General features: G+C 53.4%; 1 protein-coding gene across 2 annotated transcripts in view; it reads left to right on the forward strand.

Annotated features, from left to right (window-relative positions):
• Positions 1-1,266: 1,266 nt before the first annotated feature.
• Positions 1,267-23,160, forward strand: part of LOC146863448 (uncharacterized) — a 145,094-nt gene continuing 123,200 nt past the window's right edge. For both annotated transcript variants that reach the window (XM_085642883.1, XM_085642882.1), the window contains exon 1: positions 1,267-1,403. The gene's annotated coding sequence lies outside the window, so the exon portion shown is untranslated. The remainder of the gene's footprint in view (positions 1,404-23,160) is intronic.

Raw genomic sequence — 23,160 nt, forward strand, 5'->3', positions numbered from 1 at the left:
CAGCAATGCACTCTAAGCAGGAGCCCCGGCCAAACTCCTGAAACGGCTTCAACGCATCCAGAACGCCTCCGCACGCCTGATCCTCGACATCCCTCGCCGCAGCCACATCACACCCCAATTGAGAGACCTGCATTGGCTCCCCATCAACAAGAGGATAACCATCAAACTCCTCACCCACGCACACAAGGCACTCCACAACACCGGACCAGCGTACCTCAACAGCCGACTCAGCCTCTACACCCCCCACCCGCCAGCTCCGCTCCGCAGACCGCGCCCTCGCCATCGTCCCCCACATCCAAAGAGTGACCGCCGGCGGCAGAGCATTCTCCCACCTCGCCGCCAAGACATGGAACACCCTCCCCATCCGCCTGCGGCAGACTGAAGACCTCCTAACCTTCAGAAGACTTCTCAAGACCTGGCTCTTCGAACAGTAGCAGCACCCCCCCACCCCGCGCCCCCCTAGCGCCTTGAGACCCTCACGGGTATGTAGTACGCTCTATAAATGCTATGATTGATTGAGGGCTGAGGGAGGCTTGTTGTAAATTATCCCAGGCCTCTCATTCAAGGAGCCTCAGCCTACCATCCGTAGTTAATTCGTATATTTTCCTTAAAGTGCGAACCTGCTCTTGGTTTCTAGGTGAGGTTTGGAAAGTTTGCGGAAGCCAGGGAACAATTCTTATCAAACCATGAGCGAAGTCATTTCCTACCTCTCAATGATGCTGAATTGAGTCCTTCTTCTATTCTACTGATATGTCCCGTTTTTGGACTTTCACTATATGGTCACCTATTCTAAGATCATGTTTAAAAACCATCACTTTCAGAAAGGCTTCTCGATGCAGCGATATAATCCGCATGTTAAACAAATACGCCTTTTTCAGTCCTGAAGCGATTTTACCACATTTCCCCTGCGTTTGTGCCATCATCCCCCCCCCTCCCCCCGCGGCTCGGCTCTCGCTGTTCACTTGTTGGATCGCCGACCACATACCTGTGACTGTGGATTCTGAGCCTTATAAAGGGGCTTTGATGTTCACCCAAAAAGGATTGGGGGTAGCTCCGTGGCTGGTGAATCTTACATTCAAAGTAAATAAATGATGAACCGAATCTCTGTCTGTCTTTCTGTTCCTCAACAATCCGCAAGTTTCGTTTTCCTAAATTCACCGCCATTCAAGAAATGAAACAAACCTGGAGCGGAGGAGAAACGAAAGCGAAACACCTCGTAGCAAGCGATGGTTTGGGACAAAGGGAGTGGATGTTCATCCGCCTATCAGAGGAAGGCACGCACGTTCGTGCATCACATGGAAGGCGCTATAAAGCGCTGCTGTGGGGTTCTATCGGGGCATTCGATCGAGAAGACGCAGACGGCTAGGGGAGGGAGTAAAGGAAGAAAAGAAATAAGAGATTCTGTAAGTTTTCAAACATTATTTAGTTACTGTTTTGCACAGATGTTTCTAAGACTTGCCAGACTGGCCCGTGCTATTCAGGAGTCCTGGGAGTATAGTTACAGACCGGCATAGGGCGGTGCCATCGGTGCCACCGCACCGGGCGCTGACTTGGGGTGGGGGCGTACTTTTTATAAGTATATTATCAATTTAAAAGCACCCCCTGCCGCGTCCATGGCCTCCAGCAATTTATTTTCAGGCATCAATTCAAATGTCAAGATAACTCCGGTGATTAATTGTCTTCCTAGAAAGAGACCAGTGGTTTGTCTAGTTGAAGTTTTGACTCACCCAAAGGTAGTGCAGAGGGTTAAGATGACTGCTGCTGAGAACATGTACCATGCAGATAACAAAGTGCATATAATGTAAATAGTTGAGTGGGTGACTGCTTCTGTAAAAGAGCTCTTTCTTACTTGTCATTTATCAGTCAAAATCCTAGTATAGAACATTGCGCAATTAAACTGTCATCAAAGAGCTGCTGCAAACTGCAAGGTATATGTTAGAGCTATATGTTTTTTGCCCAGTCTTTCATTATCCTAATCTTGCCAAAAGGGTTCATTTGGGGAGAAAACAATTATTATTGTTAAAGAGAACCCCTAACAATGGTGTTACGTTTTAAATTCTGAATGTGTGCTTTTCCAGAATAAGGACTCAAACTATATTGCCTACCATCAGTGCTTTAAATGGAAAAAAATAAGTGCAGGTGCTCATTAAATCGAGTTAGGGGCGTGGCTAGTGGGCGGGGTGACTCATGACGATAGAAATCACTTCTATTGAGTATTCATTTTACGCTTGCATTGCCATTGACAGTTGTCTCAAACTTTCCATATGTGCAGATGAGCATGGTAGACGGCAGGGGAAGAACAATACTGGCCTCTGATGTGAGGTCAGTAGACCTCCTCCCACCTCACCTGTGCTCCAGGCAGGCCGTGTAGGCCATCTTCACCACCTTATCCCTGCCAATGTCCCAGCAGGTGGAGGGGATGGAATTGCAGGAGCAAGTGAGTCAGGCCTCAGTGGGAGGCCAAGCGGTTAAATTGCACGGTCACTTATGCAGGCTTTTCCCTCCCACCCATTCAGGCTGCACGCATCACTGTGCCCCTGGCAGCCGATGTGCAATACACTAACAAGACGACCCAGCAGGGAGGCCCAGCAGGGGGCAGGTGAGGACAATGAGAGCTTCCATCCAGGAACAGAGGCTCACTTGCCCCTGCGGCAGGCGTCCAGAGAGCCGTTCGGCTGAATGATACAGACAGATGCCAAAACGGCCAACATGCCGCCAAATAAACAGGCAACAGCTGGCCCTCAGGCATCGGCCTAGTGCCCACCTAATCAATCGGAGTACCAATACTATTCTTGGCACTGGAGAACTGACGGTACTCAGCTTGGTAAAAACAAGAAGTGCTGGTACTAAGTACCTATGAGTACCGGCCCATTTGAAGCACTGACTACTAGTATTGATGACGTGACTCCTACACTACACCTTGTAGTCCTGTCTGATGTAACATTTCCTATACACTGATTTACACACATGTGATTGTTTCTTTGCAATGTGTGTGTGATGTAAAGTGCTCTGACACCTTACACTGGTACAAGTGGTGCTACAAAACTAAATGAATCTGAGAGACAGTGGTTATGGAGACCTGAGCGGCACTGTTGAGGGTGCGAGTGAGGGAATCCGCGGCAGAGGTTGCAATTGGGTGGGCGCCAACAAACATTGTCGCACATGGGGCCACCAGCGCTAAAGCCGGCCCTGAAGCATTCTGGGGTTTGTAGTGCGAGTTCAGCCCAAGTGAGCTATTAAGAGGAGGTTGTAGGTTACAGACGAACCAGTCAGAGGAAGTCCTAGCTTACAGAAGAACCAATAAGAGGAGGTTGTAGGTTACAGAAGAACCAGTCAGAGGAGGTCCTAGGTTACAGAAGAACCAGAAAGAGGAGGTTCTACAGCATTTCGAAGAAGGAAAAGTAGTATCAATATGACATCTCTTGTGACAGTGAGTAAGTAGTATGAATTCTATGTTTTAGACGATTGGCACAACGCAGCGATGATCATGAACAGCCCTATAGTAATGTTCCTGTTGCTTTATGTTAAATACCGAAAAGCAGAGAGACGCGCTGCTGTGGAAAAATACGAGATAATACTGCATTTTAGAGCGCTTAATGCCCCTTGCTATGCCCAAGGCGCATTATCCTACGATGCCCTGCGGGGTGGGCGAGCACTTGGTTGGAGGGAGCTGTACTTGCAATTAAATCCATGTGGGAAGAGTTTTGGTATTTGGAGTTAGAGACGAGTGGTGCTCGGATTCCGTCTTACAACACAACGCCTAACAGTGAGCTGGAGAAAAGAAGCCCTTGGAGTTTACACCTGTCAGCAGGTATAAGATACTCAGGAGGTCGCATGCAATGGTTTTTAGGTGACGACCAACCATCACCCACATCCTGTGCTGGACGCTGCAGTAAACACGACCGCTCTATATATTTCTGGAGGGTTTGGGGGCCACTGGGAGGGTCGGCATTAAAGCCCCTAGTGGGGCGAGCTTTGATACTGGAACAGAGGCACGCGACAGCGTTCGCCTCTGCAGCTCGTGACAGGCGCGCGCTGGACCTGAAGGGATGACGTCATCCTCGATGGCAGCCGTATTACATGGAAGATGCCCACTCATGGTGCTAGGTGAACACTGGATGCATCATGTGTGTCCTCCCAGTACTGAGTGAACCGGCTTAGGACTGATGGGGCCTCTCTGTTTGTACATCCACGTCCTATTGCTTTTCTGTTGGCAGGTTGCCATGAAATGCATGTTCTAAGAGTCCAGTCTAGGGTACAGAAACAAGGGCTGCTCTGCCTGCCCTGTGTTACCAGCAGCCGGGTGTATTTCAGGACGCCGCCCCCTTCAGAGGTGAAGACGAATGCAAGCCCTACAGTGATGTGAGGCGGCCGTGAGGCCTACAAGCAGAGAAGAGTTGGTGACTTCCTGGAGGTGGCCTTGTTCTGGTGTCTGGCTCCGAGCGCTCTAGGGCTGGGCGCTCTGCCCTGACTTCAGGTGGTGACCAGCTTACTGGTGCATCATGCTCCTGTCACTTTGCCACTGGATTCAAGCTAGCCTGGCTGATGATGGCTGATTACCCAGAAACCGGTCCCAGGATGCTTGATTCCGGTCCAGGGAAGACATGGCTTAGCAGTTCGGGCTGGACTGTTCCCATGAGGCACAGGGTCAGACTGATTTGCAAATGGCCATGTCTGAACTGGGGTGGGGAGTGAGCTAAAGAATGATGATGGATTAAACCCAGATCAGTTGACTGGGGGTGAGTGCTAGCAATGTTCAACACTCCATCCATCCTCCCCTTTGGTTTTGCTTTGTTCGCCCTAAGTTGGGAGGGTATGCCCAGACGTGGGTTCCTTGCTCACTTTGCCACTGGATTCAAGCTAGCCTGGCTGATGATGGCTGATTATCCAGAAACCGGTCCCAGGACGCTTGTTTCCGGTCCAGGGAAGACATGGCTTAGCAGTTCGGGCTGGACTGTTCCCATGAGGCACAGGGTCAGACTGATTTGCAAATGGCCATGTCTGAACTGGGGTGGCGTAGTGAGCTAAAGAATGATGATGGATTAAACCCAGATCAGTTGACTGGGGTGAGTGCTTGCAATGTTCAACACTCTGTCCATCCTCCCCTTTGGTTTTGCTTTGTTTGCCCTAAGTTGGCAGGGTATGCCCAGATGTGTGTCCCTTGCTCACTTTACCACTGGATTCAAGCTAGCCTGGCTGATGATGGCTGATTAGCCAGAAACCGGTCCCAGGACGCTTGTTTCCGGTCCAGGGAAGACATGGCTTAGCAGTTCGGGCTGGACTGTTCCCATGAGGCACAGGGTCAGACTGATTTGCAAATGGCCATGTCTAAACTGGGGTGGCGGAGTGAGCTAAAGAACGATGATTGATTAAACACAGATCAGTTGACTGGGGGTCAGTGCTTGTTGGAAGGCGTTCTCCGGGGGGCTTCGGAATGCATTCCTGACCACCCGTTGACCAACCTCTCCCAGAGTTAGGCCGAGCAAGGGCGGGGAGGCCCTTCCTGGAAGGGTCTCGTACCTAGGATCGCACACACTGCGCTTGCACTCTCTGACAGAGGGACACCACACAGTAGTTCTTCGTGAGACAGTATACTTTATCGTAGACGTAAGGGACCTTTATGATCCGAAATGCAGGTACAGTGCCACAATCAGCGGCGATCTCGTGATGGGGGTATGGGGGTAGCGGGACAGTCTTTGAGTCAGTGTCTCTGCGGAGTATCCTGCGCACAGCTCTCAATCCTCGAGCTGGGGGATGTTGCTTCTCTCGGCAATCTCTGCTGATTCCCTTGGAGGAGAGTGCCGCGAGTCACTCAGCAGGCACAGGTGGTTCGGAGTTCGGGGAGCCGCGACAGCGTCAGCAGGGCTCAGATGGTTCAGAGTTCGGGGAGCCGCGACAGCGTCAGCAGGGCTCATATGGTTCAGAGTTCGGGGAGCCGCGACAGCGTCAGCAGGGCTCAGATGGTTCAGAGATCGGGGAGCCGCGACAGCGTCAGCAGGGCTCAGATGGTTCAGAGTTCGGGGAGCCGCGACAACGTCAGCAGGGTTCAGATGGTTCAGAGTGCGGGGAGCCGCGACAGCGTCAGCAGGGCTCAGATGGTTCAGAGTTCGGGGAGCCGCGACAGCGTCAGCAGGACTCAGATCGTTCAGAGTGCGGGGAGCCGCGACAGCGTCAGCAGGGCTCAGATGGTTCAGAGTTCGGGTAGCGTTCTTTGGTTCGGGGAGCGATCGAGCCGCGACCAGGTCAGCAGGCTCTCGTCAGTCCAGGTCTTCTCTGCCTCCCGTCCCTTCAGCACCCCTTTTATACTCCCCCTCCTCTTTGAAGTCCGGAGTCCTCGCCAAGAGGGGTCTTGGTGCCTGGGGGCGTTGTGTCGGGACTTCCTGTCGCTCTGCCCTTTGATCCGTTCAGGTGGGTCCGGGAGGGACTCCAGACACCCAGCAGGCGAGGCGCCCGCTCACCGGGGGCCTGGTGGCCGATCGAAACCTTCCTTGGGGAAGAGACCAGAGGTGTGACAGGGACGGCGCCTCCCGGTCTGGCTTGGGGGATTTCTCTCTCCCTCGGCCGGGCTTGCGTGTTGGGGTCTGGCCGGCCATCGGGATGTTGGGCCATGGTGGCCAGAAGTCTGTGACATCGGGGATCGGTGCGGTTGCAGGGTGGCTTGCTGGTCGGGAGGGCCCACGGCACGAGGCCGGTCTCACACGTGCCCCCCCAGCTGAAAGGCGGGGAGAACTACCCATCCACTTGGGGGTTCTCCTCGCTGAAGCGGAAGAATCGGGACAGGCCGTCCGCGTTGGCGTGGTCCGTGCCGGGGCGATGCTCCACCGTGAAATCCATCCCCTGGAGGGAGATTGACCAGCGTAGCAGCTTGGGGTTTTCTCCTTGCATCTGCATCAACCACCGCAAGGGTCAGTGATCTGTTTGAACTCGGAAGTGTGTTCCGAACAGGTAGGGCTGTAGCTTTTTGAGGGCCCAGACTACTGCGAAGGTCTCTCTTTCAATGGTGCTCCACCGCTGTTCTCGAGGTAGCAACCTTCGGCTGATGAAGGCTATGGGCTGATCTACGCCTTTGTCGTTGAACTGTCAGAGGACTGCCCCGATGCCGTGTTCCGAGGCGTCCGTCTGGACCACAAACTCCTGAGAGTAGTCGGGGGCTTTGAGCACCGGAGCAGTACATATAGCGGCTTTCAAGGCGTCGAACGCTTTTTGGCACGGGGGAGTCCATTGTATTTTCTTCGGGTGTTTCTTGGAGGTTAGCTCTGTGAGAGGGCCTGCGATGCTGCCATAGTTCTTAATAAACCTCCGGTAGTAACCGGTGAGGCCCAGGAAGGCCCGGACTTCCGTTTGGGTCGTTGGAGGTTCCCAGGACAGGATGGCGTCGATCTTCGGCTGGAGGGGGGCGACCTGCCCGCTTCCCACCTGGTGCCCCAGATAGATTACGGAGCCTTGTCCAATTTGACATTTGCTGGCTTTGATGGTGAGGCCGGCCTGGCGCAGAGCCAGCAGGACTTGTCGGAGGTGCTGGAGGTGCTCGGTCCATTGGGAGCTGAATACTGCTATATCGTCGAGGTACGCTGCGCTGAACCCCTCTAGTCCGGACAGGACCCTGTTCACCAGTCGCTGGAAGGTGGCCGGGGCATTCTTCATTCCAAACGGCATCACCCTAAAGCGGTAGTGCCCATCTGGGGTGGAGAAGGCGGAGCGCTCCTTGGCTCCCTCAGTGAGTGCAATCTGCCAGTATCCGCAGGTTAGGTCGAAGGTGCTGAGGTAGCGAGCGGCCCCGAGGCGGTCGATGAGCTCGTCGGCGCGGGGGATAGGGTGAGCGTCCGCTCGGGTGACCGCATTGAGTCCTCGGTAGTCCACACACAACCTCAGCTTGGGGGCGAAACCAGGGGCAGCCGCTTTCGGGACCAGGACTACCGGGCTGGCCCAGGGGCTGTCGGAGGGTTCAATCACCCCGAGGACCAACATCTTAGCTACCTCGGTCTGGATGCAGGTTCGGACCCGATCAGGGACCCGGTAGGCTCGGTGTCTCACTGGCGGGCTGTCGCCGGTGTTTACGTCGTGGACACACCAGTCGGTGACCCCAGGGGTTAGGGAGAAGAGGTCCGTGAACTGCCTTAGTAGCCGGCGGCAGTCATCGGACTGTTGGGAGGTGAGGGCGGTTGACAGTCTCACCCCCTCCACGGAGCCATCGGTCTCTTTAGCACCCAGGGGGTCCGGAAGGGGCTCGGTGTCTTCCTCAGTCCCATCGTCGGTGGCCAGGAGTAAATTCAACTCCGTCCTCACAAAGTGGGGTTTGAGGCGGTTCACGTGGAGGACCCGGAGGGGGTTCCGCGGGGACTGCACATCGACTAGATAGGTGACTTGGCTCTTCCGCTCGACCACCTTGAAGGGACCAGTCCATTTGTCTTGGAGGGCGCAGGGTTTCACCGGGGCCATGACCCAGACTTGTTGGCCCGGCTGAAACTCGACCAGCGTGGCATTTTGGTCATACCAGCGCATCATCTCTTCCTGGCTAGCCTCGAGGTTTGTCTCTGCGAGTTCTCGGAATTTCCGGGTCTGGTTGCGGAGCGCCAGGATGTATCGGAACACATCCGGAGGGGTCCCCCGGAGAGTCGTTTCCCAACCCTCCTTGACCAGGCTCAGGGGTCCCCGGACGGGGTGCCCGTATAGTAGTTCGAACGGGCTGAACCCCAGAGATTTTTGGGGAACCTCTCGGTAGGCGAACAGGAGGCAAGGGAGGAGGACGTCCCATTTCCGGTGTAGGGGTTCTTCGAGGTCCATGATCATCCCTTTCAGGGTCCTGTTAAATCGCTCGACTAGGCCATTTGGAGATAAAGTTCGTGCCACGATCACTCACGACTTCGCGAGGGAACCCCACGCGGGAGAAGATCCCCATCAAGGCCCGGCCTACCACGGGGGCCGTCACGGTGCGGAGGGGAATGGCTTCGGAGTAGCGGGTGGCATGGTCCACCAGGACGAGGATGAACCGGTGGCCCTGGGCGGTCATGGGATCCAGGGATCCCACGATGTCGATTCCCACCCGCTCAAAAGGGGTACTGACAACGGGGAAGGGTTGTAGTGGAGCCTTGCGCTTCCCCCCACTCTTTCCGCTGGCCTGGCACGTGAGGCATGACTTGCAGTGGGCCTCCACATTCACTCGCATCTTGGGCCAATAGAAGTGGGTAACGAGTCGCTGGTAGGTCTTATCTTGGCCTAAGTGTCCGGCCAGGGGTACATCATGGGCCAGGCCCAGGAGGAGACCTCGGAAGCGCAGGGGTACCACCAGTACTCGGGCCGATCCCAAATCGGCCGACTTCTGTTCGCTGTACAGGAGGCCGTTTTCCCAGTATACCCAGTGGGTTCCGGACTGGTCGCCTGCTGCTTGGGCCTCGGCCTGCTGTCGGGGTCCAATGAGAGAAGGGCAGGTGGCTTGTTCCTGGCAGAATTCTTCTCGGGAGGGACCTCCCTCGCAGGGCCACTGGGCCATCTCGGGCAGGTCCCCGAGCTCGGTCAGTGGTTCGGGATCTGGAGGCACCGACCCGTCATAGGGAATGGTTGCTTCTTCCGGAAGAGGGTCGTCGGGCTCGGGTAGTGCGTCCCGGACCTCGGGGACGGCGACTGTGTTCAGTGGAATGGCCTCACCTCCCTCGGAGAAAGGCAATTTGAGAGTCATAGAGCGCGTGGTGGCGCATACCCATTCGGGTAGGCTCATCATTTCTAGATGGGCTCTTCGTTCCACTTGTCCCCACGGGGAACTCTCAAGGTCGTTGCCCAGGAGGCAGTCTACGGGCTGGGAGGTTCGGACTGCCACCCTCAACTTGCCGGTGACTCCCCCCCATTCGAAGGGGACCAGGGCCATCCGGCATAGGCTCTCGGAATTGTCCGACGATATGACTGGACAAAAGGCGTCGGGCAGGATCTGGTCTTCGGAGACCAGGTGGCAGTGGACCGCTGTGACACTCGCCCCAGTGTCGCGGAGGCCCTCGACGCGGTGACCGTTGACCGTCACCTGCTGTCGGTACTTCTTCGTGTTGGCGGGCAGGGGCGTTCCGGGGACCATCTCTCGGTCCCCTAGGGAGACCAGGGCCATGGCGGCTGGCTCCCATTCTTCGGAGTCTTCCATCTCTTCTCCCAGGGCAACGGAGGCCATTTGTCGAGCCGGCGGGGTTGTCGTGGCGGGTCGTTGGTACATGGGACACTGAGGGTCACTGGCATAGTGTCCGGTCTGTTGGCAGCGGAAACAGGTGATCCTCACTCGGGGTCCCGACCTCCCTGGTGGCCCGGTGCTGGCCGGAGGTGGGGCTGGAAAGTGCGGAGGTTGTCCTCTGGGGGGGACTGTGCTGGGAGCCCCCCGGGAATTCTCTTGGTCGGCCTTGATTCCCTCCGCCCCTCTGGCGGGGGAGTCCCTGACTGTGGCGACCGTAGACTCCCACGGGACCCCGTGAGGCCCGGGTGTTCACCCATCAGTCAGCCTCGACGGCCAGTTTTCGAGGGTCAGTGAGCTTGCTGTCCAGGAGGTGCTGGCGTAACTCCACAAAGCAATTGGCGGACAAGTGTTCCCACGCGATTAGGTCGAACAGCTCCTCAAAGGTGGAGACCTTGCTGCCCTTGATGCATCCGTCCAAGGCCTGGCTGTAAAAGTTCACGTACTCTACCCATGTGGTACCGGGTATCTTTTTGCAGTCTCGAAACCGTTGCCGGTACATTTCGGGGGTGAGCCCATATCTGGCTACTAGGGCCTCTTTCATGTGACTGTAGGAGTTCAGCACCGTGGAGGGTAGGTCTAGCAGGGTATCTCTCCCCTCGCTCAGGAACCGGCCCCACAACCCAGCCCCCCAGTCTTTCTGCGGGACTCGGTGGGAGGTCATGGCAACTTCGTAGGCCTTGAACCATTGCTGGATGTCGTCGTTCTTGTAATATTCTTTCACCACATCCTTGGGGATGTGGACCTTTGGTTCCACGACGGAGGAGAGGGGTTGATTTCCCGAGGGTCTGGCCTCCTCACTTTTAGCCTTGAGCTCGATCTCTTTCAGGCTGCGTTCGTGTTCTAGTTGGAGTTTTCTTTCTTCGTGCTCTCTCTGTCGCTTCTTTTGCTCGAGTTCTCCTTGTAGGCGTAATTGTTCTACTGCCAGTTTCTTCTCGGCCAGTTTTAGCTCTCCCTCGATTAGTTTTGCTAGCTTTAGTTCGTGGTTGCGGCCCCTTTCTCGGTCCGCTAGCTCCTCCGGGGATAGGCCCCCCTCTGGGGCGCTGCTCCTCCCCGGGATGCTTCGTGGTTCGTTTGGCGGTTCTCCTTCTGTTTGTGCCCGGGAAGCTCCTGCCTCGACCCAGGTCTTCAATGCTCCCTGGAAATCCTCTTTCGTGCTTAATCCGGTGGTAGCGATTCCAAGGTCTTTGCAGAATTGTTTTAGTTCTCGGTGCGTATAATATTCCAACTGGTCCTCTTGGAATGTCGTGCTTGTGTTGGTACCTGCGGCACCTAGGGAGGTTTCTCCTTCCATTTCTTTCCGGTAGTGCGTCAGTCGTCCACTGCACGATCTCTAGGTGTCGGCTCGGATCCCGTCGTCTGCCACCAAATATTGGAAGGCGTTCTCCGGGGGGCTTCGGAATACGTTCCTGACCACCCGTTGACCCACCTCTCCCAGAGTTAGGCCGAGCAAGGGCGGGGAGGCCCTTCCTGGAAGGGTCTCGTACCTAGGATCGCACACACTGCGCTTGCACTCTCTGACAGAGGGACACCACACAGTAGTTCTTCGTGAGACAGTATACTTTATCGTAGACGTAAGGGACCTTTATGATCCGAAATGCAGGTACAGTGCCACAATCAGCGGCGATCTCGTGATGGGGGTATGGGGGTAGCGGGACAGTCTTTGAGTCAGTGTCTCTGCGGAGTATCCTGCGCACAGCTCTCAATCCTCGAGCTGGGGGATGTTGCTTCTCTCGGCAATCTCTGCTGATTCCCTTGGAGGAGAGTGCCGCGAGTCACTCAGCAGGCACAGGTGGTTCGGAGTTCGGGGAGCCGCGACAGCGTCAGCAGGGCTCAGATGGTTCAGAGTTCGGGGAGCCGCGACAGCGTCAGCAGGGCTCAGATGGTTCAGAGTTCGGGGAGCCGCAACAGTGTCAGCAGGGCTCAGATGGTTCAGAGTTCGGGGAGCCGCGACAGCGTCAGCAGGGCTCAGATGGTTTAGAGTTCGGGGAGCCGTGACAGCGTCAGCAGGGCTCAGATGGTTCAGAGTTCGGGGAGCCGCGACAGCGTCAGCAGGGCTCAGATGGTTCAGAGGTCGGGTAGCGTTCTTTGGTTCGGGGAGCGATCGAGCCGCGACCAGGTCAGTAGGCTCTCGTCAGTCCAGGTCTTCTCTGCCTCCCGTCCCTTCAGCACCCCTTGTTATACTCCCCTTCCTCTTTGAAGTCCGGAGTCCTCGCCGAGAGGGGTCTTGGTGCCTGGGGGCGTTGTGTCGGGACTTCCTGTCGCTCTGCCCTTTGATCCGTTCAGGTGGGTCCGGGAGGGACTCCAGACACCCAGCAGGCGAGGTGCCCGCTCACCGGGGGCCTGGTGGCCGATCGAAACCTTCCTTGTGGAAGAGACCAGAGGTGTGACAGGGACGGCGCCTCCCGGTCTGGCTTGGGGGGTTTCTCTCTCCCTCGGCCGGGCTTGCGTGTTGGGGTCTGGCCGGCCATCGGGATGTTGGGCCATGGTGGCCGGAAGTCTGTGACAGCGGGGATCGGTGCGGTTGCAGGGTGGCTTGCTGGTCGGGAGGGCCCACGGCACGAGGCCGGTCTCACAGTGCTTGCAATGTTCAACACTCCGTCCATCCTCCCCTTTGGTTTTTCTTTCCTCCAGTCTATATGAGGCATGACCCATAAGCCTCGAACCCCCAGAAACAGATGATCACACACAGGGGTTGACAGGCAGAGAAATGGATGAAAAGACGGTAACGTAAATGACAGCACGGCGCACCGTCTGCACGTAGCTGCCCAGTGCAGCCATCTTATGCCCGATGCTGTCAGCCATTTCAGCCTTTGTTACCAACAAAAGAGTGCATTCAGGGACTTTTCACTGGTAGCAATGTAAGAATGCCCTCAGCGTGCAAAGTGCTAAAAAGGCATGAAGGCACTACGGTGGGTACATGAAGCGGGCAACCAAAGGCACGTTAAGGCTAGGGTCTTTTTGGTAAATGTGATAGGGTGACGGGGACGACGTATAGAGCCCGATAAAAACCATGGGGCTGAAGCAGTGTGTCACAATGCACATGGGGTAATGTGACCTTAGGACAGAAGGAACAAACATGGCACAAACATGTCTTGTGATTGGAGGCACAGGGTGACCTCACATTATATGGGAAAGAGGAGACAAGGGGCCTTGTAGGGGAAGGTTACAAATAGTATAAGCTTCTTCACAGAACCCAAGAGATGGGGCCCTAGGAGATGGGGGCCACAGTGATGATAGGACACAAGGATTGGAAGGGCCCATGACACGAGGTCATATGGAGAAATGTACATTGGGCAGAGTGGCATACGGGACAATGTAACCATGGCAACAGTTAGTCATGGCGACCTAATGGCTGCATAAAGTTACAGAGTGGCCAATGGCCTCGCTCCAGGCCGAGCCTCCAAAAATGGCACAGACTAAGAACAGTGAATTTCAGACCCTTTGTATACTGCACAAGACTCTAGCAGGACATTCACCTGATTAGATTAACACTTGTCTTTAGGGCTACTGCCCTAGGAAAGCCCTCCACTGCGGCTAACCTGCTAACTGTTCCAAGGTTTCACAAGAGCAGACTAGAGGATCATCATTTTGCAGTGTTAGCAGCAAAACTCTGAAACTCTGTACAAGATAAACCACATCTTGGAAAGTTCTTAACCTGGCTTAGATTTCTACTTAAAGCCTGGAGTTTTGATCCGGCCTTCTCTTAAGATTGCTCTCTGTAATATTTTCAGCAGGATTTCTCCCTTCAGTAAAGCACCCAGAGACCCTTGGTGATAGTGCCCTTAATAAATGCAATGTAACATAATATAAAACATTATCCTGTTCTGATATCATGTTCTCATAGTGCCATTTGCACTGGAGAAGATATGTTATGTTATGTTAAAAACACTTCTATAGCGCACAGCTGCCCCAGCCAAGGGGCGTCCCGACGCTTAGAGAGAGGTCCCAAACACAACACAACTGTACAAGGGCAGAAGCGCGCAGATCAAAGTACTAAGATGAATGAGGGAACAAATGCGTTTTAATAGCCCTTCTAAACTTCAAAAGCTCATCCATTTCACGAATGTGGGACGGAAGAGAATTCCACAATTTTGCAGCCAAAACCCGGAAGGACCGGCCTCCGGCCCTGCATAGCCTGAACCGTGGGACCACCACCAAGTTTTGACCCAGGGATCTCAAAGAACGCGAGGGCATGTAAGGCACCAAAAGATTATCAAGAATCTGGGGAGAGGCCCACTTGAGGATCTTGAAAGAAAGACACAAGGTCTTAAAATGGATCCTCTGTGCCATGAGCAGCCAGTGCAGAGAACGGATGGTACTTTCCACAGAGCAGAACCTCGGTAAACCTACCAGGGCTCTTGCTGTGGCGTTCTGGACACGTTGCATCCGGGCAATTTCAGCCTGGTTGGCCCCCAACAGGAGCGAACTGGCGTAGTCAAGTCGAGATAGTATGGATGCCTGTATGACCAACTGCCTGGTAGGAGCATCAAAGAACCTCAAGATAGGTCTCAACCCTCGTAAAATGCCGAAACAGGTGGCCGCCACTTTTTTTGTGTGGCCACTAAAACTGAGGACAGGATCTAACCACACTCCCAAATTTTTTACCTATGCAACTGGAATAGGAGTTACACCCAGCTCAGGAGGCCACCACATGTCACCCCAAAGATCCGTCCGCTTGCCCACAATCATGACCTCAGTTTTTTTAGCATTAAGCTGAAGACAGTTGGCATTCATCCAGCTAGCTACCGCCAGGAGTCCATCCCGGAATCTGGGGGCGTCGAGGTCGGAGTACCCACTCAGGGTGACCGCCAGCTGCGTGTCGTCAGCATAAGAGACCATAGTCATGCCCCAATGTTTGACGACAGCCGCTAGCGGTCTCACATAAAGGTTGAATAATGTGGGACTCAACGATGAACCCTGAGGCACACCCAGCTCCAGCGGATAGGACATGGACTCAAAAGGTGGGGTAGCAACCTTGAAGGTCCGATCAGCAAGGAAGGAACGGAACCAGTCGAGTGCAGTGTCCGTAACACCCGCCTCTCTGAGACGTTGAAGTAAGATCCTGTGGGAGACCGTATCAAACGCGGCACTAAGATCAAGTAATACCAGTGCCGCAGTCTGACCAGAGTCAAGCACAGAACGAAGATGTTCCGTCATTTAGAGCAAGGCTGTCTCGGTGCTGTGACCAGCACGAAAGCCATTCTGGGAGGAATCCAGAATGCTTGCCCTCACAAGATGTTCAGACAGCACCCCGTTCACATAGGCCTCAACAACTTTCGCGGGCCAGGAAAGGAGAGAGATTGGGCGATAGCTCTCGAGTTTAAGGGGGTCCATTGTAGACTTTTTCAATATGGGTGTCACAACAGCCTGTTTCCATTTAATTGGAACAACACCCAAGGCGAGAGAAAGATTTATGAGGTGGCGCACTGGAGGAAGACAAATATCAGCAGAGTCTCTGAACTGGGCTGGCCTCACAGGATCCGCTGGCGAGCCAGATTTTATCTTATATGCCAACTTATGAAATGTCTCCATCGACAGACTAGGGAGTGAGGCCAAGGCCTCACATATGGCCGGTGTAGGGCTAGTAGGCTCAGCTACCGGCTCAGTGATGGGGAAGGCACGATAGATAGCTTGGACCTTTTCAAGGAAAAAAGAGGCCAGATCTTCGCAATGGGCCACTGAACAAATTTCCGCCGCAGAAGCTCTTTTGGCCGTCAGGTCCTTTAGGACCTTAAAAACTAGCTTGGACGGATTGAGGCTAGTTCTAAATTCCTGGGAGTAATAGGCTGCACGGGCTCTACACACAGCTCTATGATATGTTTTAATTTTAGAAAAATACAGAGTTTTTTTCCCAGCCTCATAGGATTTCCGCCAGTCCCTTTCTGCCTGTTTACAAGCTTTTTTTAACGGCACCAGGGAACTGTCGTACCATGGGCTGGGTTCTCTGGGACGACATTTCGTCCAGACCGTGGGGATCAATACATCCAAGGCCCGAGAAACCCAATCACAAAAAAGGTCATACCCAGAATCTACATTGAGAAACGGGCCTAGTGGGTTGACCTCCAGGAGATGGTGAAAGTCCTCCAGTTTGAGTTTCTTCCAGTGGCGTATATGCACTACTCTATCCAGGGGCTTGAATGGATGTTCTTTGATCAAAAGAAGAATTTTCACTAAAAAGTGATCGGACCAGGCAACTGGGCTGGGACTAGCCACCTTGGCCCCTGTCAAGTTTGTAAATAAAGGATCAGGAATGTGGCCCCCCACATGAGTGGGGGAGGTAACCAGCTGATTTAGCTGAAGGGCCTCCAAATCCGCCAAAGTACTACTAATGGCAGAGATATGACAGCAATCAAAATGGAGATTAAGGTCTCCAAGGATGCTGAAGTTTGCACAGCCCATTGCCAAAGAGCCGACACATTCCGGGAGAGCCTTTCTAAAAGCAGTGTCACACCCGGGAGGACGGTAAATTAGGAGGCCAGACAAAGTAAAATGATGGCTGATAGAAATTCTGAAGAACGCACTTTCACATCCTACCAAATTCACTACCCTCCAGTCACAAGGGTAGCAGGACTTTACAACTACGGCGATGCCACCTCCCCTAGATGCCCGATTGTGAGTGAAGATGGAGTACTCTGGAGGGAGTGCAAGATTCACGGCTGCCGTGTCCACTTCCTGAAGCCACGTTTCCGTCATGAAGAGCACGTCAGGTGTCTCATCCCTTATAAGATCATGAAGTTCTGAGTGGTGCTTCAGAAGGGACCTGATGTTGAGATTCCAAATAGTAATATCTCGAGAGACCTGTGGTCTACTGCGAGAGGACTTAACCGGGGAGGACTCCGTCAGAACAGAGATCGAATAAGGGGCATTAAGCGACCAAATTCCACAGGCGCACTTATACGGGCCACAGAGGGGGATAACAGGCCCATGTGCACAACATGGGACCGACTGCCCGATACCCAACAACTCATCCCTGGAATATCCACTCACCGAGGACATAACCTTAGAATGTTACAGACTCCCACGAGCAGAGTACCTACACGCCTAGCGCCTCCTTAGCGCTGACGGGCAGGACTCTGGCACGACTCAGGTGCAATGAAGGCGCGCCCGCTGCGCGTTACCGCTGCGCGCTTGAGGACTGGTTTAAGTAGGGTGACCGCGTGTCTGCAACACCACTAGACCGCTCAAAATGGCGCCCAGAAAACGTCACCACCACTCCCAAGATGGCGGCCGATTCTCCACAGTATCAGAACCCCCAGAACCGGACCCGCTAAAGCAGCGGTGAGTCAACAATTAAGGTGCAGGTAAGAGGGAGAATGCCCAGTCTTAAAATCAGGGGAGAACAAGCTAAAAATTAACGGAAATACAAAACGGGTGAATTAAAAAAACGCAGCGCACCTTCAGCACAGCGCTAAAGCACGCGAGTCCTCAAACGCTCTGAAGAGCTAGGGTACCTTATCCAGGCTGACCCCCTTGAGGAACCGCCTTAAGTAGGGTGACCGCGTGTCTGCAACACCACTAGACCGCTCAAAATGGCGCCCAGAAAACGTCACCACCACTCCCAAGATGGCGGCCGATTCTCCACAGTATCAGAACCCTCAGAACCGGACCCGCTAAAGCAGCGGTGAGTCAACAATTAAGGTGCAGGTAAGAGGGAGAATGCCCAGTCTTAAAATCAGGGGAGAACAAGCTAAAAATTAACAGAAATACAAAACGGGTGAATTAAAAAAACGCAGCGCACCTTCAGCACAGCGCTAAAGCACGCGAGTCCTCAAACGCTCTGAAGAGCTAGGGTACCTTATCCAGACTGACACCCTTGAGGAACCGCCTTAAGTAGGGTGACCGCGTGTCTGCAACACCACTAGACCGCTCAAAATGGCGCCGAGAAAACGTCACCACCACTCCCAAGATGGCGGCAAATTCTCCACAGTATCAGAACCCCCAGAACCGGACCCGCTAAAGCAGCGGTGAGTCAACAATTAAGGTGCAGGTAAGAGGGAGAATGCCCAGTCTTAAAATCAGGGGAGAACAAGCTAAAAATTAACAGAAATACAAAACGGGTGAATTAAAAAAATGCAGCGCACCTTCAGCACAGCGCTAAAGCACGCGAGTCCTCAAACGCTCTGAAGAGCTAGGGTACCTTATCCAGGCTGACCCCCTTGAGGAACCGCCTTAAGTAGGGTGACCGCGTGTCTGCAACACCACTAGACCGCTCAAAATGGCACCCAGAAAACGTCACCACCACTCCCAAGATGGCGGCTGATTCTCCACAGTATCAGAACCCCCAGAACCGGACCCGCTAAAGCAGCGGTGAGTCAACAATTAAGGTGAAGGTAAGAGGGAGAATGCCCAGTCTTAAAATCAGGGGAGAACAAGCTAAATATTAACAGAAATACAAAACGGGTGAATTAAAAAAACGCAGCGCACCTTCAGCACAGCGCTAAAGCACGCGAGTCCTCAAATGCTCTGAAGAGCTAGGGTACCTTATCCAGGCTGACCCCCTTGAGGAACCGCCTTAAGTAGGGTGACCGTGTGTCTGCAACACCACTAGACCGCTCAAAATGGCGCCCAGAAAACGTCACAACCACTCCCAAGATGGCGGCTGATTCTCCACAGTATCAGAACCCCCAGAACCGGACCCGCTAAAGCAGCGGTGAGTCAACAATTAAGGTGCAGGTAAGAGGGAGAATGCCCAGTCTTAAAATCAGGGGAGAACAAGCTAAATATTAACAGAAATACAAAACGGGTGAATTAAAAAAACGCAGCGCACCTTCAGCACAGCGCTAAAGCACGCGAGTCCTCAAACGCTCTGAAGAGCTAGGGTACCTTATCCAGGCTGAACCCCTTGAGGAACCGCCTTAAGTAGGGTGACGGTGTGTCTGCAACACCACTAGACCGCTCAAAATGGCACCCAGAAAACGTCACCACCACTCCCAAGATGGCGGCCGATTCTCCACAGTATCAGAACCCCCAGAACCGGACCCGCTAAAGCAGCGGTGAGTCAACAATTAAGGTGCAGGTAAGAGGGAGAATGCCCAGTCTTAAAATCAGGGGAGAACAAGCTAAAAATTAACAGAAATACAAAACGGGTGAATTAAAAAAACGCAGCGCACCTTCAGCACAGCGCTAAAGCACGCGAGTCCTCAAACGCTCTGAAGAGCTAGGGTACCTTATCCAGGCTGACCCCCTTGAGGAACCGCCTTAAGTAGGGTGACCGCGTGTCTGCAACACCACTAGACCGCTCAAAATGGCACCCAGAAAACGTCACAACCACTCCCAAGATGGCGGCCGATTCTCCACAGTATCAGAACCCCCAGAACCGGACCCGCTAAAGCAGCGGTGAGTCAACAATTAAGGTGCAGGTAAGAGGGAGAATGCCCAGTCTTAAAATCAGGGGAGAACAAGCTAAAAATTAACAGAAATACAAAACGGGTGAATTAAAAAAACGCAGCGCACCTTCAGCACAGCGCTAAAGCACGCGAGTCCTCAAACGCTCTGAAGAGCTAGGGTACCTTATCCAGGCTGACCCCCTTGAGGAACCGCCTTAAGTAGGGTGACCGCGTGTCTGCAACACCACTAGACCGCTCAAAATGGCGCCCAGAAAACGTCACCACCACTCCCAAGATGGCGGCCGATTCTCCACAGTATCAGAACCCTCAGAATCGGACCCGCTAAAGCAGCGGTGAGTCAACAATTAAGGTGCAGGTAAGAGGGAGAATGCCCAGTCTTAAAATCAGGGGAGAACAAGCTAAAAATTAACAGAAATACAAAACGGGTGAATTAAAAAAACGCAACGCACCTTCAGCACAGCGCTAAAGCACGCGAGTCCTCAAACACTCTGAAGAGCTAGGGTACCTTATCCAGGCTGACCCCCTTGAGGAACCGCCTTAAGTAGGGTGACCGCGTGTCTGCAACACCACTAGACCGCTCAAAATGGCGCCGAGAAAACGTCACCACCACTCCCAAGATGGCGGCAAATTCTCCACAGTATCAGAACCCCCAGAACCGGACCCGCTAAAGCAGCGGTGAGTCAACAATTAAGGTGCAGGTAAGAGGGAGAATGCCCAGTCTTAAAATCAGGGGAGAACAAGCTAAAAATTAACAGAAATACAAAACGGGTGAATTAAAAAAAATGCAGCGCACCTTCAGCACAGCGCTAAAGCACGCGAGTCCTCAAACGCTCTGAAGAGCTACGGTACCTTATCCAGGCTGACCCCCTTGAGGAACCGCCTTAAGTAGGGTGACCGCGTGTCTGCAACACCACTAGACCGCTCAAAATGGCGCCCAGAAAACGTCACCACCACTCCCAAGATGGCGGCCGATTCTCCACAGTATCAGAACCCCCAGAACCGGACCCGCTAAAGCAGCGGTGAGTCAACAATTAAGGTGCAGGTAAGAGGGAGAATGCCCAGTCTTAAAATCAGGGGAGAACAAGCTAAAAATTAACAGAAATACAAAACGGGTGAATTAAAAAAACGCAGCGCACCTTCAGCACAGTGCTAAAGCACGCGAGTCCTCAAACGCTCTGAAGAGCTAGGGTACCTTATCCAGGCTGACCCCCTTGAGGAACCGCCTTAAGTAGGGTGACCGTGTGTCTGCAACACCACTAGACCGCTCAAAATGGCACCCAGAAAACGTCACCACCACTCCCAAGATGGCGGCCGATTCTCCACAGTATCAGAACCCCCAGAACCGGACCCGCTAAAGCAGCGGTGAGTCAACAATTAAGGTGCAGGTAAGAGGGAGAATGCTCAGTCTTAAAATCAGGGGAGAACAAGCTAAAAATTAACAGAAATACAAAACGGGTGAATTAAAAAAACGCAGCGCACCTTCAGCACAGCGCTAAAGCACGCGAGTCCTCAAACGCTCTGAAGAGCTAGGGTACCTTATCCAGACTGACCCCCTTGAGGAACCGCCTTAAGTAGGGTGACCGCGTGTCTGCAACACCACTAGACCGCTCAAAATGGCGCCCAGAAAACGTCACAACCACTCCCAAGATGGCGGCCGATTCTCCACAGTATCAGAACCCCCAGAACCGGACCCGCTAAAGCAGCGGTGAGTCAACAATTAAGGTGCAGGTAAGAGGGAGAATGCCCAGTCTTAAAATCAGGGGAGAACAAGCTAAAAATTAACAGAAATACAAAACGGGTGAATTAAAAAAACGCAGCGCACCTTCAGCACAGCGCTAAAGCACGCGAGTCCTCAAACGCTCTGAAGAGCTAGGGTACCTTATCCAGGCTGACCCCCTTGACGAACCGCCTTAAGTAGGGTGACCGTGTGTCTGCAACACCACTAGACCGCTCAAAATGGCACCCAGAAAACGTCACAACCACTCCCAAGATGGCGGCTGATTCTCCACAGTATCAGAACCCCCAGAACCGGACCCGCTAAAGCAGCGGTGAGTCAACAATTAAGGTGCAGGTAAGAGGGAGAATGCCCAGTCTTAAAATCAGGGGAGAACAAGCTAAATATTAACAGAAATACAAAACGGGTGAATTAAAAAAACGCAGCGCACCTTCAGCACAGCGCTAAAGCACGCGAGTCCTCAAACGCTCTGAAGAGCTAGGGTACCTTATCCAGGCTGACCCCCTTGAGGAACCGCCTTAAGTGGGGTGACCGCGTGTCTGCAACACCACTAGACCGCTCAAAATGGCGCCCAGAAAACGTCACCACCACTCCCAAGATGGCGGCCGATTCTCCACAGTATCAGAACCCCCAGAACCGGACCCGCTAAAGCAGCGGTGAGTCAAAAATTAAGGTGCAGGTAAGAGGGAGAATACCCAGTCTTAAAATCAGGGGAGAACAAGCTAAAAATTAACAGAAATACAAAACGGGTGAATTAAAAAAACGCAGCGCACCTTCAGCACAGCGCTAAAGCACGCGAGTCCTCAAACGCTCTGAAGAGCTAGGGTACCTTATCCAGGCTGACCCCCTTGAGGAACCGCCTTAAGTAGGGTGACAGTTTGTCTGCAACACCACTAGACCGCTCAAAATGGCGCCGAGAAAACGTCACCACCACTCCCAAGATGGCGGCAAATTCTCCACAGTATCAAAACCCCCAGAACCGGACCCGCTAAAGCAGCGGTGAGTCAACAATTAAGGTGCAGGTGAGAGGGAGAATGCCCAGTCTTAAAATCAGGGGAGAACAAGCTAAAAATTAACAGAAATACAAAACGGGTGAATTAAAAAAATGCAGCGCACCTTCAGCACAGCGCTAAAGCACGCGAGTCCTCAAACGCTCTGAAGAGCTACGGTACCTTATCCAGGCTGACCCCCTTGAGGAACCGCCTTAAGTAGGGTGACCGCGTGTCTGCAACACCACTAGACCGCTCAAAATGGCGCCCAGAAAACGTCACCACCACTCCCAAGATGGCGGCCGATTCTCCACAGTATCAGAACCCCCAGAACCGGACCCGCTAAAGCAGCGGTGAGTCAACAATTAAGGTGCAGGTAAGAGGGAGAATGCCCAGTCTTAAAATCAGGGGAGAACAAGCTAAAAATTAACAGAAATACAAAACGGGTGAATTAAAAAAACGCAGCGCACCTTCAGCACAGTGCTAAAGCACGCGAGTCCTCAAACGCTCTGAAGAGCTAGGGTACCTTATCCAGGCTGACCCCCTTGAGGAACCGCCTTAAGTAGGGTGACCGTGTGTCTGCAACACCACAAGACCGCTCAAAATGGCACCCAGAAAACGTCACCACCACTCCCAAGATGGCGGCCGATTCTCCACAGTATTAGAACCCCCAGAACCGGACCCGCTAAAGCAGCGGTGAGTCAACAATTAAGGTGCAGGTAAGAGGGAGAATGCCCAGTCTTAAAATCAGGGGAGAACAAGCTAAAAATTAACAGAAATACAAAACGGGTGAATTAAAAAAACGCAGCGCACCTTCAGCACAGCGCTAAAGCACGCGAGTCCTCAAACGCTCTGAAGAGCTAGGGTACCTTATCCAGG

Source organism: Triturus cristatus, chromosome 2_2 (genome assembly GCF_964204655.1).
Source record: "Triturus cristatus chromosome 2_2, aTriCri1.1, whole genome shotgun sequence".
NCBI classification, from domain to species: Eukaryota; Metazoa; Chordata; class Amphibia; order Caudata; family Salamandridae; genus Triturus; species Triturus cristatus.